Below are 14,944 nucleotides of genomic sequence, written 5' to 3'. Positions count from 1 at the left end.
GGGATAAAAAAAACCCATAATAAACACTTTTTTGCTAATCAAGTTGGTTTGCAGTCCTTTCTTTAAAAACAGAAAAGTTTACTCATTTCCGTAGGTAATTGCTTTCATACAAGTGTTTGTATCAGTACTTAAAGCAGGGCTGTCCAATTTCTAAACAGCTAGGGGGCTACAGTCCCCAAGGGCCACTCCAGTGTCCCAGTGTACCTCCACCCACTGTACTGCACACCTTGCCCTAAACTCCCTGGTCATGGGGTCCCGAAGCAGAATGCTGTAGCACTCTACCCACTGGGGCAGGGGGGAGGAAGCCAAAGGGAGCCCAGAGACCCTGGCTGCTGTTGCAGCTGAAGCAGTAGGGAGAGCGGTGGGTAGGTAGAAGCTTGGAGACTGCAGTTTAATCCCTTGTGGGCTGCCAGTTGGACAGCCCTGACCTAGGGTATGACTGGTCTAAACTGGGAAATTTTAATGGCACAGATATGTTAGCAGGGAGTATGAAAAAACCAAATGTGTGCAAATAGTCCTTTTGTCTTCCTATAGAGTATTCCATTCATGGCACTGGTTTATGGATTTTTGCCAATATATACTGTCTGTCTACTAGAGGGATTTACTCCATTTTTATCATGTATATCGAATTAAGTTTTTAAGCAGTTAGAGATGTCTAACAGGCACACTTCAACGAACAGTTTTCCTGTATTTTCTTACCAGTTCTCAGCAAGCCAGTGGCCATTTTAAGAATCTGTTTCACATTATTTTCCTTACTTACAGGAAGATACTAAAATAAGGAACCTGGACTGGGAGATGAAATCCGAGAGGCAGTAGATATAGGGAAGAAGAACTTCAGGTGGGGGTGTTAATTGCAGGCCAGATTGTGGAAGCAAAGCCAAATTAAATGAAGAACTAGGGAAGGCTGTCTACCTAGTTCTCTACTGATGACAGACCTGCTCTGGGATGAAATGATTTTTCTAGTCGTGGTGAAAACTGTATTCCTTAGGATTCATTGTGGAAGGTATGTAGTGAATAAGATAGGGAAGCTACAAGAAAGAAAAATGTTGTGATGCTGCGTAAGTAATTTATCCCACTGTCTTCACAGGTAGGCCCCTATTTGTATGCTCCTTGTTTTCTAGCTGAATGAATTGAGGTGCTGGGGCCTGTTTTACAGAAGTGCTAATCACCATGACTGCAGCTGAAGGCAGTGGAAGCCATGGTTTTAAATATACAGGGCACATCTACACGAGATGTTTACTTCAGTTGCCTAATTAGCTCCACCGTAAATGTCTTGGTGTCTGCGTATGTGGCCCTATTAAGCCACAGGAAACTAATAAACTCAGCAGCAAGATAGAGCTTGTATTTGTATTACTGCATATAAGTACTATCCTGTTGCAGATTTTTTGTGCACAGCAGTGCTGGCTGGGGCACAAAGGTGCTTCAGTGCAGAGGCTGCCTGCCAGCTAGACCCACACTGGAGCACCCTCATGCCCCAGCCAGCCCCTCCACTGCACATTGAGCTGGGTTGGCGCAGCCCCAGGCTGGTAGCCTGACACCACTCCCACCACCACACCCAGGCCCTCTGCCAGCCATGGTTGCTCAACATACTGCGGTCCCCGGCACACATGTAAATGTGGTGCCTGGGAACAACAAACTAATGCAGTAAGCACCAGAGATTATTGTTTTGCCTTAATACCAATGTATAGATGCACCCCAGAGTGGTAAATAGTGCTAAGAGCTGGGCAAAATCAGGTCTTGTCTCAAATTTGGTGTCTAAAATGAGTGAATCCTTGTCCATTGTTAGTGAAGTGAAGACAATTTGCTCTCATTTTTGGGAGTGTTGTAAATAATATTAACTTGTATTTATATTAGTGTATATCATAGAAAAAGCCATGGGGAAATTGATCCTTCTGTCTTCAGATCAGGGCTTGTATAGTGTGTTGTAGGTCAGGAGGGGGGCTCTGCTCACTACAAAGCATGATTATTGCTAATGCACAAAGCAATCCCACTTGGCTCCTTAATTAGCACTATTTCTAGATTGTCCTCTGAGAGGGGCATGTCCCATGATTTGCTGCTTCTGTGTTGAGACCACCATGTTGAATGGGATCAGAGGCAGCTGGAGCTGTGCTATGAACTGGTTAGATTAGGAAACATCTGATCATTCATCATTACTACCATCTGTTTCTCCTTCCCCTGACAGACAGGAATTCCTTTTCCCTTTAAACTTTACTTCTTCAAGCTACTTCTGTCTCTGTATTATATTTCTCTGCTCCACTTCCCACTCTTCTGGAATACTTCTGTTCTCTTACCATTTCCTTTCCTTGGCCTGCAGAAGAGAGCTTGCCCCTCTGCCTGCTAGTTTAAGCACCTACACAATGGTAGGCAGCTAAAAGTATAGCCAGCTCAAAGGATATTTCTGCATCTCTTTATCAACTGAGCATTGCTTTTGCTCACAGAGATACTTCCTTAACCAACTACTTGTTTTAGGAAGAAGTGAGGAAACCTGGTCTCCTCCCAAGTAAGGAACTAACTCAGCAGTAACTGAGATTGGGTGGGGAATCTGGAGAAGCAGGCCAGTGTGGGAATCAGAAGAACTATTATGGTAGTAAAGGCCAATGGATGAGGGGAAGAAAGGCAGCTTCAGCACCCTCAGATATCTTGGGAGGAAAAAAGTTGCACTTCAGACAAGGTAGCTTTCCCCAAAGGGGTAAATCCAGGATGATAACTTTCCCTTCAGAGAAAATAAGTTCTACTGAACCATTAATGACCTCTGCTGAAATTTTTCCCACTGGCAGGTTTTGTTCTCTTCTGAGGAGCATGAGTTGATGTCTTCATTTGGATGGTGATGCTCTGGAGCAGTCAGTTGCCTTCATCTTTACTGCTCTAGTTCAGCTAAATTATAATTTGATTCACAGCCTCAGGGAGCATTGTGTCAAGAACCCCTCTTCCAGCTGTCTTGGGAAGTCCAGAGGGATGCCTTTTGAAATTCTTCGAACAGTGATATTCGGTCAAAGGTTATAGCTTCCTCTGGTGAATGAAACTTCAGTGTCCTTGTCACCTAGAAGAGGGGAAATTAAGAGTCTGAATTTGGTCTGTCAGAAGTTTTCTATCTCTTCCTCACTGTTCTGAGACCATAGTAAAGAGACCTGCTCTTGTTTTGGGCCTGGTTATTCAGTCCAGTCTTTTCACTGGGAAATATCTAGCCCAGCAGTCAGTTTTCCATTCAGTGCAGCTATTGCAGATGTGCCATGTTCAAAAGAGAAAAAGCAATCTAAAGGCAATGCTTCAGTAAACAGATTATAAAGATGGTTCTGGGAAAAAAGTCAAGGTACAGATACAGTATGTAACATACATATGGTCGCAGCAGAAGCATCATTTGTACCCAGAAAAGAGGATGTTTTCCCTGTCACCAAGTGTGATAAACTTGGAGCATGTTGCCAGTTTATTTCCCACTTTTATCTTAATTATTTACATTATTATATTGTTTGCAACCAGGTTTGGCTCAAATGAAGTTCATATATGTTTGGACCATGAAGGATTTAAAGGAGCAATGCTAAAAGGCAGGGTAGAAACTTTAATGCTTTCTTGAATTTCTGTATGGTTATAGCAAAGCTAGTGGCAAAACCAGAAAGGGTAATATGTCACCTTAGCAACATGCAGGTGATTTATACAGTTAATCCAAGCAGTGAGCAGATAAGAGTTGAATCTAATAGGATGTCAGGGAGGATAAAGTCAAAGACATTGATTCCAAAATAACATCCCTTTCTATACTATCCTATTCCCATTACTTAGTCATTATTATACATTATTCAAATGTATGCAAATAGGGCAGGGAGCAAAAAGCATAGCAGCAGGTCAGGCAGGGGACGAGGGAAAGGGGTTCAGTATGACACTTGGGAAGGTATAGGGCTTAATTTGTGGCATGCCTGCCAAAAACATTGGGCCCACTTGCTTAACATGATAGCATATAAATTTATTCAATACAAGTCAGTATAAATACCCTCAAACCCTAAAGCATTTTGTAAACGTGTTATGTCTAAAACTTGTCTGGATATATTTTTTTCTTTTTCAGGATGCTTCATAACATTTCCAAACTCTTGCCATTCTTCTTCTAAAACTCTTGCCATATTTTAGCTTCACATAACTAGTTATTTAATAATACTTTTGTCTTTACTATTTACTGTTACTACAGTCTGTATTCTTTAAGCAGTTTGAATTTTCTTAAAACTTTCATGGGCAACAAGCTTTCATCTGGTTATTGGTGAGAGACAAAGGGAGAGAGAATGCAGTTTATAGTGAGGTAGTGGAATATTTGTTATATATTTATAATCTTGATTTCATTGAGGGCTCTTCAGGAAGGAAACATTGACTCCCCAGGTAAGAACAACCTGGCGCACACTTGAAAGACAGGTGGGAAGCAACTTACTTCAAGGACTCATTATCCTGTCTCCAGTGAAGATGCAAGTTTTGTTTTGCCAGACTGGGAGGGAGTCTGGTGATCAAAAGAATGCTAAACTGTTAACGCCTCCTGTGTGGATGGAGGGGGCTGCTGGTTCTCAGGAGCTGTCCAGGACAACAAGCTGAAATAGTGTGCCTCTGCAGAGAAGTTGTAGGAGTCCTACGTACTAGGGCCCTCAGGTGGAAGATATAACTAGGGACCTGATAGGCTAGATATGCAGATAGGTTTTACTGGTTTGTTTGGTGTTTTTTGTTTTGTTTCTTTTAATCATCTTTCACTTAGGTACATTTAGGTCTGCAGAAACAGTGCTTAACTTTAGGAAAGTTGTTTGCTTATTGAATACTACTGTCTCCGCATAGTGGCATGCTCTCTGGGCTGAGTGGGGCTGTTCTCCACAGCGAGCTGGCCCTTCCCCTCTGCTCCCTGGCTGGAGCTTGGAAGTGGCTGCAGGCATCTGCCTGGCTTCCCTCCCTCCTCTCCCTGTCCCCTCTGCCTTACACAGGCACACAGCATTAGCCAGCAGACCACATGCTGGCTATGGTCCATGCTGTGACAGATGAGACAAAGGCAGTATCAACAGGTAGCTGGTAATATCCCTCTGTTGTTTTCTTAATGGGCTGATAAACACTGAATTAGGGATGATAAACACTGTGTTATCAATTCCCAATGCTGGGCTTGTTGGGCAGGGTCAAACGGGGGGAGGGGGGAACCCCTCCCTAATCAGAGTGTCCTGCCAGGGCCTGGCCATGGCTCTCTCAGCTCAGTACTGTGGAAGGGAATAAAGGGCTGCTCTAGCACCCCCCAGCTTCTAGCCTGTGCCACTACAGGCATATGCCAGCATTTTCTCAGTCTAGAGGGAATATCTGTCTGTGTACAAACTGATTCAGCCTGGACAGGTTAGTCTAACCTGCAAAGATTGAAGCAATTCAGGCTCAGGCTTTTTGAATGTCTGTCTTTGCATTATTGTCTGTTTTATTCTTTTGTATATAAAGGATGCATGTCTACTTCAATAGTAGGGTTGGAGTGTTGTAGCTGTGATGGTCCAGGAAACATCCAAGAGGCAAAGACTTTTTGTGATATATTGTATATCTATAATTGGGAGAGCTGTTGGACAGGCTTTCAGGCTTATCTCAGGGAAGACCTAAGGAAGAGCACTTGATGCCTGAAAGCTTATCCAGCAACTCTCCCCAACTTTGCAGTTGGTCTGATGGAAGATAATTGGAAAAAAAAATCCTTGCCTGTCTGCATGTATGCAGTTATCCATAGCTTAACCACTTTTTAATTTTATAGCAGTGATGAAAATATTTTCCAGAAAGACATTGGAGCATTTAATGGTAATAAGAAAGAGATGCTTACTTAGAGCTTTCAGTTGTCTGCTGAAAATGGCAGAGAAACCATGCCTACAGTCTTTACCTTAACCTTATTACTTCAAAGAAACTAAAGCAAACAGGATAAGACCTAATGTTTTTACCAGGTCTGGGGTGAAAAATAGTACGTGTGCGCAGTGGAAATTAAAAATATATGTATATGTTTAGTTAGCTTCCAGTATATTAAACAAATCTGCTTTGTGTGTGCATGTGTGTCAGAGAGAGAAAGTAAGTACGCTATACACTTTCAACTTTTTGATCAGCTTTAGAATAATTGATTTGTAAAATGAGCCTTGTAGAAGGCTCAAGGATTAAATATTTTGGGAGGGGGGGAGGAAGTATTACACAAGATGCTTTTATTGAATTTAATGAAACTGCTCATGAGCTACTTACCTCTGTATGCAGTTAACAAATGTGCTACTTCAGTTTACTGTATCACAAGCATTTAAAACCACTGCAAGTAAAGAGCTCCTTGTTTTTTTGTACTTTTTCCCCTCATTTTTTTGGGAACAATTTAGAATAAAATTGAAGATGACCACTGAGAGCCATCGTAGTAATATCACATGCATGACAAGCTCAGTAGTCTATTCAAGTGAAAATGTCTTTTAGAAATATGTGGCTGTGGCAGCAGTTTCCAAACAGTGTCTCAGGGAGCCAATCTGTCATCTGAATCACTGGTTAAGTGAATGCCAGAACTAGAGAGAAGGATAGGAAAGAGATTTCAGGGATTTGCTGTAAGAAGGGATTTGGCTTCTGAAATACGGTGAATGAGGATATTTGGAAACTGAGTTGAGATCATATCTTTAACTGACAGTTCTATCAGTCTTACTGGATTCTATCCATCTTTTTCATAAAATCATCGGAACAGTTGTCCCAACCAAACATAAATTTTATCCAAACTCCTTTGCAGTGAAAAGGAGCAGAGAATAAGTGGGGGAGAATGTAAAAAGGAAAGAATTTAGAACATTGAGAGGATTCTGTAGATCACCCATGTTGAATCCTGAGGGCTTGTGAGATAGGTTTTAAAGTAGGTAATAACAAATATAGAGAAGTTTCTCTTAAATAATCTGTAATGCAGTTCCAACTTTTTAAATTCAGTAGCTTGGTTGAGAGGGCTCTTTTACTTCAAATTCATGCATGTTTGCTGCTAATTAGGCAAAATTCACACCACAGGATAAGAACAGAGAGGACTCTGCACTCCTAACTAGCTGTTCTGGACAATTAGGATCTATGGGAGGGAGAATGCTTGAGACCTTATGTTGGCAACCTTACATTCACTAAAAAAAAGTATTTTGAATATTCTGTGGATGCCTTCATCTAGGACTTACCTTGACAAGCTAAAATCTTGAGATGCCTTGATGCTAAAAATTATACTCCCCTACCATATATGTGGCTGTGGTGTGAGATAAGCAATTCTGTCCTTGCATCTGTGCATGAGATAAGAGGCAGGGAGGAATTTTTCATGTCTTTACTTGGCCTTCTGTCAGCTTTTCAGAAATGACCATAGATATTATGTTATGTTTTCTGGTGTGCCAAGTCAAGTCATTCCCGAGGCCGGACCAGATCATCGCACCTTTGATCTAGCAATAACTTTCCTCCATTTTTCCTAGTCTTTTGCAATCCTTATATACTCAGTCAGTTTTAGTCCCATTCGGTCTTTAATGTTGGTGGTCCAGCTTGTCCTAGGTGTTGCACTTAAAAAGTGGGTTTTTAAACCTAGTGCTCTAAGAATTGACACAATACTCGGTTGATGAATAGCAGAAAGGCTTGCTTTAATAACTACCAACAAGCTATTATCTTAGCTGCAGAGATCTTTACCCAGTGTAGGAAGGAAGCAGTTCTTGTACAGCCTCACAGCATGGATCATTCACTTATCAGCTGGGTGGCAGGATGTCTGCTTTGTCTTCCCTGGAATGCACACACCTTGCTGGCAGTTCTGTCTTGCTTTATACTGTTTAATTGTATAGCTTCAAAGCATTTTTCCTTGATAGTTGACCGATAAAAGTCTGAACAAAACAAAGAGGAAAAGGGTGACCATCATATTACAGCTGTTAAATTGCCTGGCTCCTGTTTTAGATTTGTCTAGGTGTGAAGACTTGTGTTTCTCTGTAGCCCCTACAATTATAGGTTAATTACAGGTGATGGGCTTTGAATGGTCAAACAGGATGCTCAGAGGTGTTACTAGACCTGTTTTGGGGTATTTGTCTATCAGTGGGACAAACTTACAATTTTTCAAATTTGCAAGTGATGGTCTGTTTACCAAACTCCAGACATACGTTGAATGGTTGAGACATTTATAACATCTTAGACATTGGACGCCTGTTTTGAGAAATGTGAGTAGGATGCATTTGTCAGTACCGGGCATCCTTCCCGTACCTTTTACAGGCTTCTCTTGAAATACATATTTATTCTTTTGTTTTCTTTAGCTACTAGGTCAATTGAAATGCATATGTAGTTTCCTTGCCTTCACTGGCTCTCTTAGACACATACATAAATGAGCGTTTCGGGTCTCTGTTCACAATTTTAACCATCACTTATTATTTTATGGCATGGGTCTCGTATAGGGTACTGCAACCACTGTTTCGACACCTAATGGATTGCAAGCCATTAGTGGAGTTTGATTTTCTTGTGGCAGCCTTGTTACCACAGTTGAGTCTTGACCCAGACATTGTCTTGCATTTTTTTGCAAGAGACACTATCCAAGCTTTCACAGTTTTCATGTGCAGTACTAGGTCTTTCTCCTCCTCTTCATTCATCCACAGCACCCTGCAGGATTGTGTTCGTAAGGTTGCAAGTCCTTGTTACATGTTTAAACCACTGCCTCTTTCTTATGATTTCAAGTAAGGATTTGTATTTGTTGACTTCATCTGATTTGATGTTTTACAGATTCATTTGTTTTGTGTGCAGAGTATGGTGTGTGTAGAAGTCTTTCGAAGCCCCACATTTCAAAGGTCTCTTCGCTTTTCCAGTGCCCAAGTGAATGTCTGGGGCTCGCAGCAATAGAGAGTTGTTAAAATTACACCATGAACACCCCAAGGGTCTGCTACCTGCTGCTGCTGCCAGCAGTGGGGGGCTGTGTGCCATGGGGGATATGTAGAGGGGTCCCCACATACCCCAGCCCTCCCTCACACCCCACAAACCCCACACATACACACATCCTGCTCACCCCCTTTCCACAACTGTCCCCCAGATACATACCCACAAGCCTGAACATACCCTACAACCCCCCACACACAGCCACACCCCCTCACAAACCCCACAAACACACACCCACATATATACCACTCACCCCCCCCCAACCACACCTCACATACTCCCCCAACACACAATATACAGGAGTAAGACTTTTATTTTCAGCTATAATACAATCACTTCTGTATACACTATGCAAACGCACATAAATCAGGACAAAAATTTTTTTTAAATGAAGTTAAAATATGTTATAGTAAATATTTGATTTCTAGTATATGATTTGGCGGGGTTTGGGGTTCTAAGATGGCAACCTCTCCCCCCCAAAAGGAGTACTTTCTGGGGGTAACGGGAGGGACTTCCAGTGGTTAGGGGTCAAGGTTAGGGGACTTCTGGACCCAAGATGGTGACCAGGGAATGGGGCACCTGTCAAGGGACAGGGCTCCTGTTGCATCCCTTGACAGCTCAACAAAGCTCATTAAGCAGCCCTCCAGCTGAAATAATTGCCCACCCCGACACAAAGCAACCTTATAGCTGCTCAGATCAGTATAGGAGAGGTAGCATAAAGCTCCTGTACCTCTGATCCCCACTTTACTAAATGCTGTTCAAGTTGATCTGAAGATCAAGCCTTTCAGCCCATGAATGTTGTCCTCATCTGCTGCAGTCTTCATTAGACCAAAATATTTATCTCATATTTTGCCTATATCTTGAGATTACTTCGTTGTAAGGCAGCCTGATAACCAAGCAACTGTGTTCTAACACAGTTCAAGGAACTTTTTAGCAACTGTATTCCAGCAACTTTTCCAGCTCTCTCCCTGCCACAGGACCCTGCCCTGGTATCACAAAGGTGAATTTGGAAAGCAGGTTGAGATTGTAATTCCTAATCTATACATTAGTTTGCTGCTGTTTGTTTAGGCCCCATGACAAAGCCATGTGTCATCTCGTTTAACTAGGAAAAATTTTCCATACTGAAAAAGAAGTCACATGATTTCCTTCCTTCCTTTCTTCCTTGACAGTATTGTTTTATGGGAAGTCCTTCTTGTAAAAAAAAAAAAAAAAAAGGCAGACATGTCAGTGATGCCTACTTTCTGGTGAAAAGATGCAACCCCTTTTTTCCTAAAAAAAAAAAAAAAAAAAAAAAATCTAAATTTAAGATGCATATTACATACCAAAGCTACGTGATAAAAAGTAATTGCAATCTTTGTAATGAGTTGACTAAAATTCAATCATATTTATGTTAAACTTTTTTCCATAATATTATCCTTTTTGAGGGAGGAAATGCATCTTGTACACTATGTGTCTTATATAACAGAAAATACAGTGTATAACCTCATTTCTGTTTCCTCTGTTTTGTTGATAGAAGTGAACACAGGGATCTCAAAGACATTTCAATAATATTTTAACTGAGCAGTGGAAAATTAAATTTGATAATACAGTGTTTTTTGTACTTTATTTGAATTTGTCCTTTGTGCCACTGAGCAAAAAACGTATTTTGGAACAGAAATTGTCCAAACTTGTACAAAATGAAATGCCGAAACTGCTTTTTACTGAAATGAAATTCTCTTTGCATTTGCCAAGAAAAGTAAGCAAAATGTTTGCTGTAGGATTGTTTGGTAGTTTCGGAGTGGCATGGCACCACTTCCTTGAATGCAGAGTTCTGATGCAGTGTTTCCTGGGGCACCAGCTGCCAAATAAAAGAAAATATTACCAAACTTATAATGGTCATGCATCACTTCATAAATTCTGTGATGGATTATGTTTATCTCTTTTGACTGTAGGTGTTTTATGCTTATTTACAAAACCTATTTTTCACATTTTTTAGAACATATAACTAGGATAATATTGCTATTTCATCCATCTTCCTCCTCACCTACTATTTAATTTTACAGTCTTCTCTCCCCTAGCAGTTTATTGCTTTCAGATTATTGTTTTGTTTTTAATAAGGGCTTTGTGTTTACCTTTGAAGCCTTGAACAATGAGCATTTTTTGAACATCAGTGATTCAGATTTACTGTTTGATAACCACTTGAATTAATCTTATTCCATCATCAGTACTGGGTTAAAGATGATAATTTGAATTAGAGTTGTCCATGATGAGGGATTTTACATACTTGAGTAAAGTCCTTTATTAAGCATGTATTTAATAATCTGTATTGCAGGACTATCTTTCCTCATTACCTTTATCTTTCTCAATTGGAGTTGTATGTTTAATTTTCATTTAATTGTGCAGAAGTAAAAACTATTTAATCCCTTGATAATGTTATGTAATTAAATAAAAACATCTTTGTAGACACTGCATTCATTCAGTTCCTTAAGTTTCTCAAAGTTATCAAAAGCCACCAAAGTAAAGAAAATTAGAGTAAAGATTTAAATAGTTATTTTAGCAGCAGTTAAACCCTTTTCTCCCCCAGACTTCCAGTTGTGGGCTATTTTAGGTCAAGTATACTATAGAACTACAAGACTAAACCCAGGGTTTTGAAGACCTCATATACAGAAGAGCCTTCAAGTCTGTTGCATGTTCCTTTGATTCTTCCTGAGACCCAGAACACCACCATGACAATTCAGTCTTGCTTTCCAGGTACTTCTTTTATATGCAGGCTGGTATGTACACTAAGGCAATATTTGCTCAAAACATATTAGGATTGGGAGCAAAACTACTGAAACAAAATGTTGGGAAGCTAACAACCCAAAGCAATAGACCTGTTCTTTCAGGTTGAATAGTCCCACTTTTTATGCTACCGTTTCACTGCCATTGCTTATAAGGGAAAATCTACCAAATGCTATGGATAAGGGCAAGGAAGCAGTTCACTGGAAAAACGGAGCAGATACAGATCTTACTTTGCATAGATTCGTGCAAAATCTAGTTATGTTGCATATACCATCCTCAGTCTAAATGTGGATCACTGGGTACTGCCTACTGAAGTCAGACCTGTTGTAACACATCTTCACATGTTGGCCAAATTTTGTTCCTTAGTTATCTGCCACTTGTCAGCAAGATTATGAACATCAGTGCTAAACTCGAGAATATATGTTAAGTTATGGAAACATTGTCATTGAAACAGAGAAAGGTTTCTAACCATAGGACTTCAGATTTCTATACAGACCAAAACAGGAGAAGCTTTCTAAAAAGTATTAAAAAACAAAAACTGGAGTATGCATTTAAGGTTGAAGATATAGGCGAGAAAACGGATATAATGCATATAATGGTGTAAATGTACAAAAATATTGGTAAAGCATATGACAAATAGTGAATGAACTGCTGTAAAGGATGACAATCCTCTACTGAATCCAAGATGGGTCTCTTGGGTGTCGTTCTTGATGGCTTTTTTTGGATACAGTAGGTTTTAATCTTAGCAGAACTTCTTTTTAACTATAATTTTGTGAAAGCAGTCCTGAAACCAGAAATAAACTGCAGAGTTTTTTAGGGCACTTTCTCAACTCTTGCTGAAATTATTATAATCAGAATTTCATTATTCAAAACACTCTGCAAGCTTGTTTGTGGAGAGAATCTCAATTACTTTATATATACCAGCGATTGCCAATTTTTCCATTCAGGATGACATGTTTGTATGCTTCTAATCATGCTGTACATCAGAAATTTTGCCTTTTTAGCTTGTCATTTGTTGTCTTCATAAATTGTCCACAGTATATTTATATTTAGTTTCTTACAGCATGTCAGGGTTGGGTTTTTTTTGTTTTTGTTTTTTACCAGTCCATTGTTTTATTTGCATATGTAACTTTATATTCCATTTCATTCTCCTGTTGTCAGTCTTAATCTTCCTACATAATCTCCTATTTTGTATCACTTAGAAAAATAATTTGTGTTTAGCATCTGTTACTATGTAAATTTCAAAGTTTTACTTTGCATTTCTAATACCCTTCTTTATCTGTTTTAGCATCTCCCTGTATTCTTCCCAGTGTTCTTTACTTCCTATTTTCTTGTAAGTATAGCATATTCTATTTTTCCCCTCAGTTCCTTATTGTCCTGTTTAAGAATGTGGAATTTATTGAAGCTACATCTCACTTCTGAAGAAACTATTTTAATTATCATCTAAATTTAGTCTGGCTTTTTCATCCCCCTACCGGGGTACCTGATATTTGTCTAAAAACATTTTGTGTAATATCCTTTCACATGCACCATTATTTAAAATTCTGCAGCTTTTCCATAATAGTAATAAATTTGATTTCCACATCACATTTAATCATATTGTGGCCACTTGACTCTGTTCTGTTTCTAATTTATTTATTCTTCTCTGTTCAGTAGTTGGAATCTGATCTGGACAGGTGGGTCCCTGACAAGTTTCAAGAAGCAGTCATTTAATTCATCCATCATCTCTGTCTCATCTGTACCACATTTTGAAACTGTTTCTAAATGAAAATCAGGCTGACAAATATACATACACTCAAAATCTTGTTAACTATGCCTATACATCTTTTACATTATGAAATAGTAATTCCAATGTCTCACTTTTACGCTTCATTCTTTCAGTCTTTTGGTGCCTTGGCTTGCTCTCCATTAATTCTTTCCCAGAACAAGAAGTAGCCTTATAGGCACATACTGAATGTGCAGCTACGCAAGGCCTACATATCTTTGTAAGTCCGGCTGTGTGAGTTATTGATAATCCCAGCATGCATTTATGAAACTCCCAACAAAGCTGTTAAATCCCTTTCCATTTTAAATGATTAGGTTTAGAACCCCGAGTCTCCATTGCCTTCCAGCAACAAACTTGTCGAAACTTACTTGCGTTTCAGCTGCCAAAATTCTCACCAATTTCAAAATGATAGTTGCATTATTTTCACTTCCTGCTAGAAAAATTGTTCCTACTTCCCCCTTCAAAGCATCATATTAACCTTATCCTACCATCTTTTCTCCACCTAAAAATGCTACCAGCAAAAGTTACAGAACCCATTTTGGACTGCTGTCCACCCTGCTTTGCACGGTGATGTACAAAGTGTCAGGGTTGACCCTGTCTGTACTAAAGATTTAGACACTATATATAAAAACTGTCTTGAATTTTTAATACCCATCACCATGGGTGCTTAACCTGTTTCATTTGTCTCATTCTTTATGGAATTTGCTCTAACTCCTGTTTTTCCTCTGCCATTTGTAGTTTCCTAATTTTTTAACAATGAACATGTATCTCCGCAAGGTAACGTTCTTTATTAGTAATCTGAACTGGTCAGACACAAAAGTTTCCTATTTGTACATTCTTATTGCTTAATATCAGTTATTCCTTTAAAATGCTAGGGGTTTTAGGCAGTGATGTAACTAGGGGTAGGCGAGAGGGACACCAGTCCCAGGTGCCAGAACCACCTTCCCACCCCTACAGAGTCTGTGACCCAGCAGCAAGAGCACCTCCACAGGGTTGCTCTTATAGCAGCAGCCAGTGCATGGACACTGTGCTGTTACTGCTGCAGGAGCAAGGGCTAGCAGAGCACTTGGCGGTGGGAGCTGAGAACCCTTTTGGAGTTCACAGCATGGGTAAGACCCCTGTACCCACACACTCTGTCCCCTGGCTCTTGGAAGCTCCCTCTTCCCCACCACTCTCCCACAGGGTTTGCCCATGGTGCAAAACCTGCTTGTTTGCCTTTAGCTTTTGGTAATTGCTTTATCATTTCTTCTGCTTTTCTTTAGCTGTTATTGCCAGTTGGTACATCTTTAATTTAGATACATACAGTAGTTGGAAAAGAGTCCAGCAGTCTACAAAATCAGCAGTTGCTTGAGAAGTAGACTAGGGTGTTGGATTAGAAGACAGATTTCTTGTCCTGGCTTGGATACTGCCTCGCTCTTTGGGCTCAGGGAAGTCACCAGCAGCATATATCTACACTGCATATTCCCTGAGGTGGTAGGGCAGGGGGAAGTGGAGGATCATGTGTTAACATAGTAAAATCTAATCATATCAATCATTTTTGTCCCGTGTCTGTAAAATCATTGCCCCTAGATCTCC

The 14,944-nt window shown here is 40.1% G+C and overlaps 1 protein-coding gene across 3 annotated transcripts in view; it reads left to right on the top strand.

Annotated features, from left to right (window-relative positions):
• The window catches only part of CDYL (chromodomain Y like), a 165,994-nt gene that overhangs the window by 128,464 nt on the left and 22,586 nt on the right, over positions 1-14,944 (top strand). The window contains exon 1 of one of the 3 annotated variants that reach the window (XM_090039350.1): positions 12,916-12,937. The exons of the other annotated variants lie outside the window; for them this stretch is intronic. The gene's annotated coding sequence lies outside the window, so the exon portion shown is untranslated. Of the gene's footprint in view, positions 1-12,915; positions 12,938-14,944 lie in introns of those variants that run through there. 3 annotated transcript variants of the gene reach the window in all.

The sequence above is a fragment of the Crocodylus siamensis genome, chromosome 3, assembly GCF_052110815.1.
Source record: "Crocodylus siamensis isolate JL-2025a chromosome 3, ASM5211081v1, whole genome shotgun sequence".
NCBI lineage: Eukaryota > Metazoa > Chordata > Crocodylia > Crocodylidae > Crocodylus > Crocodylus siamensis.
This window is presented reverse-complemented; position numbering and strand designations above follow the sequence as displayed.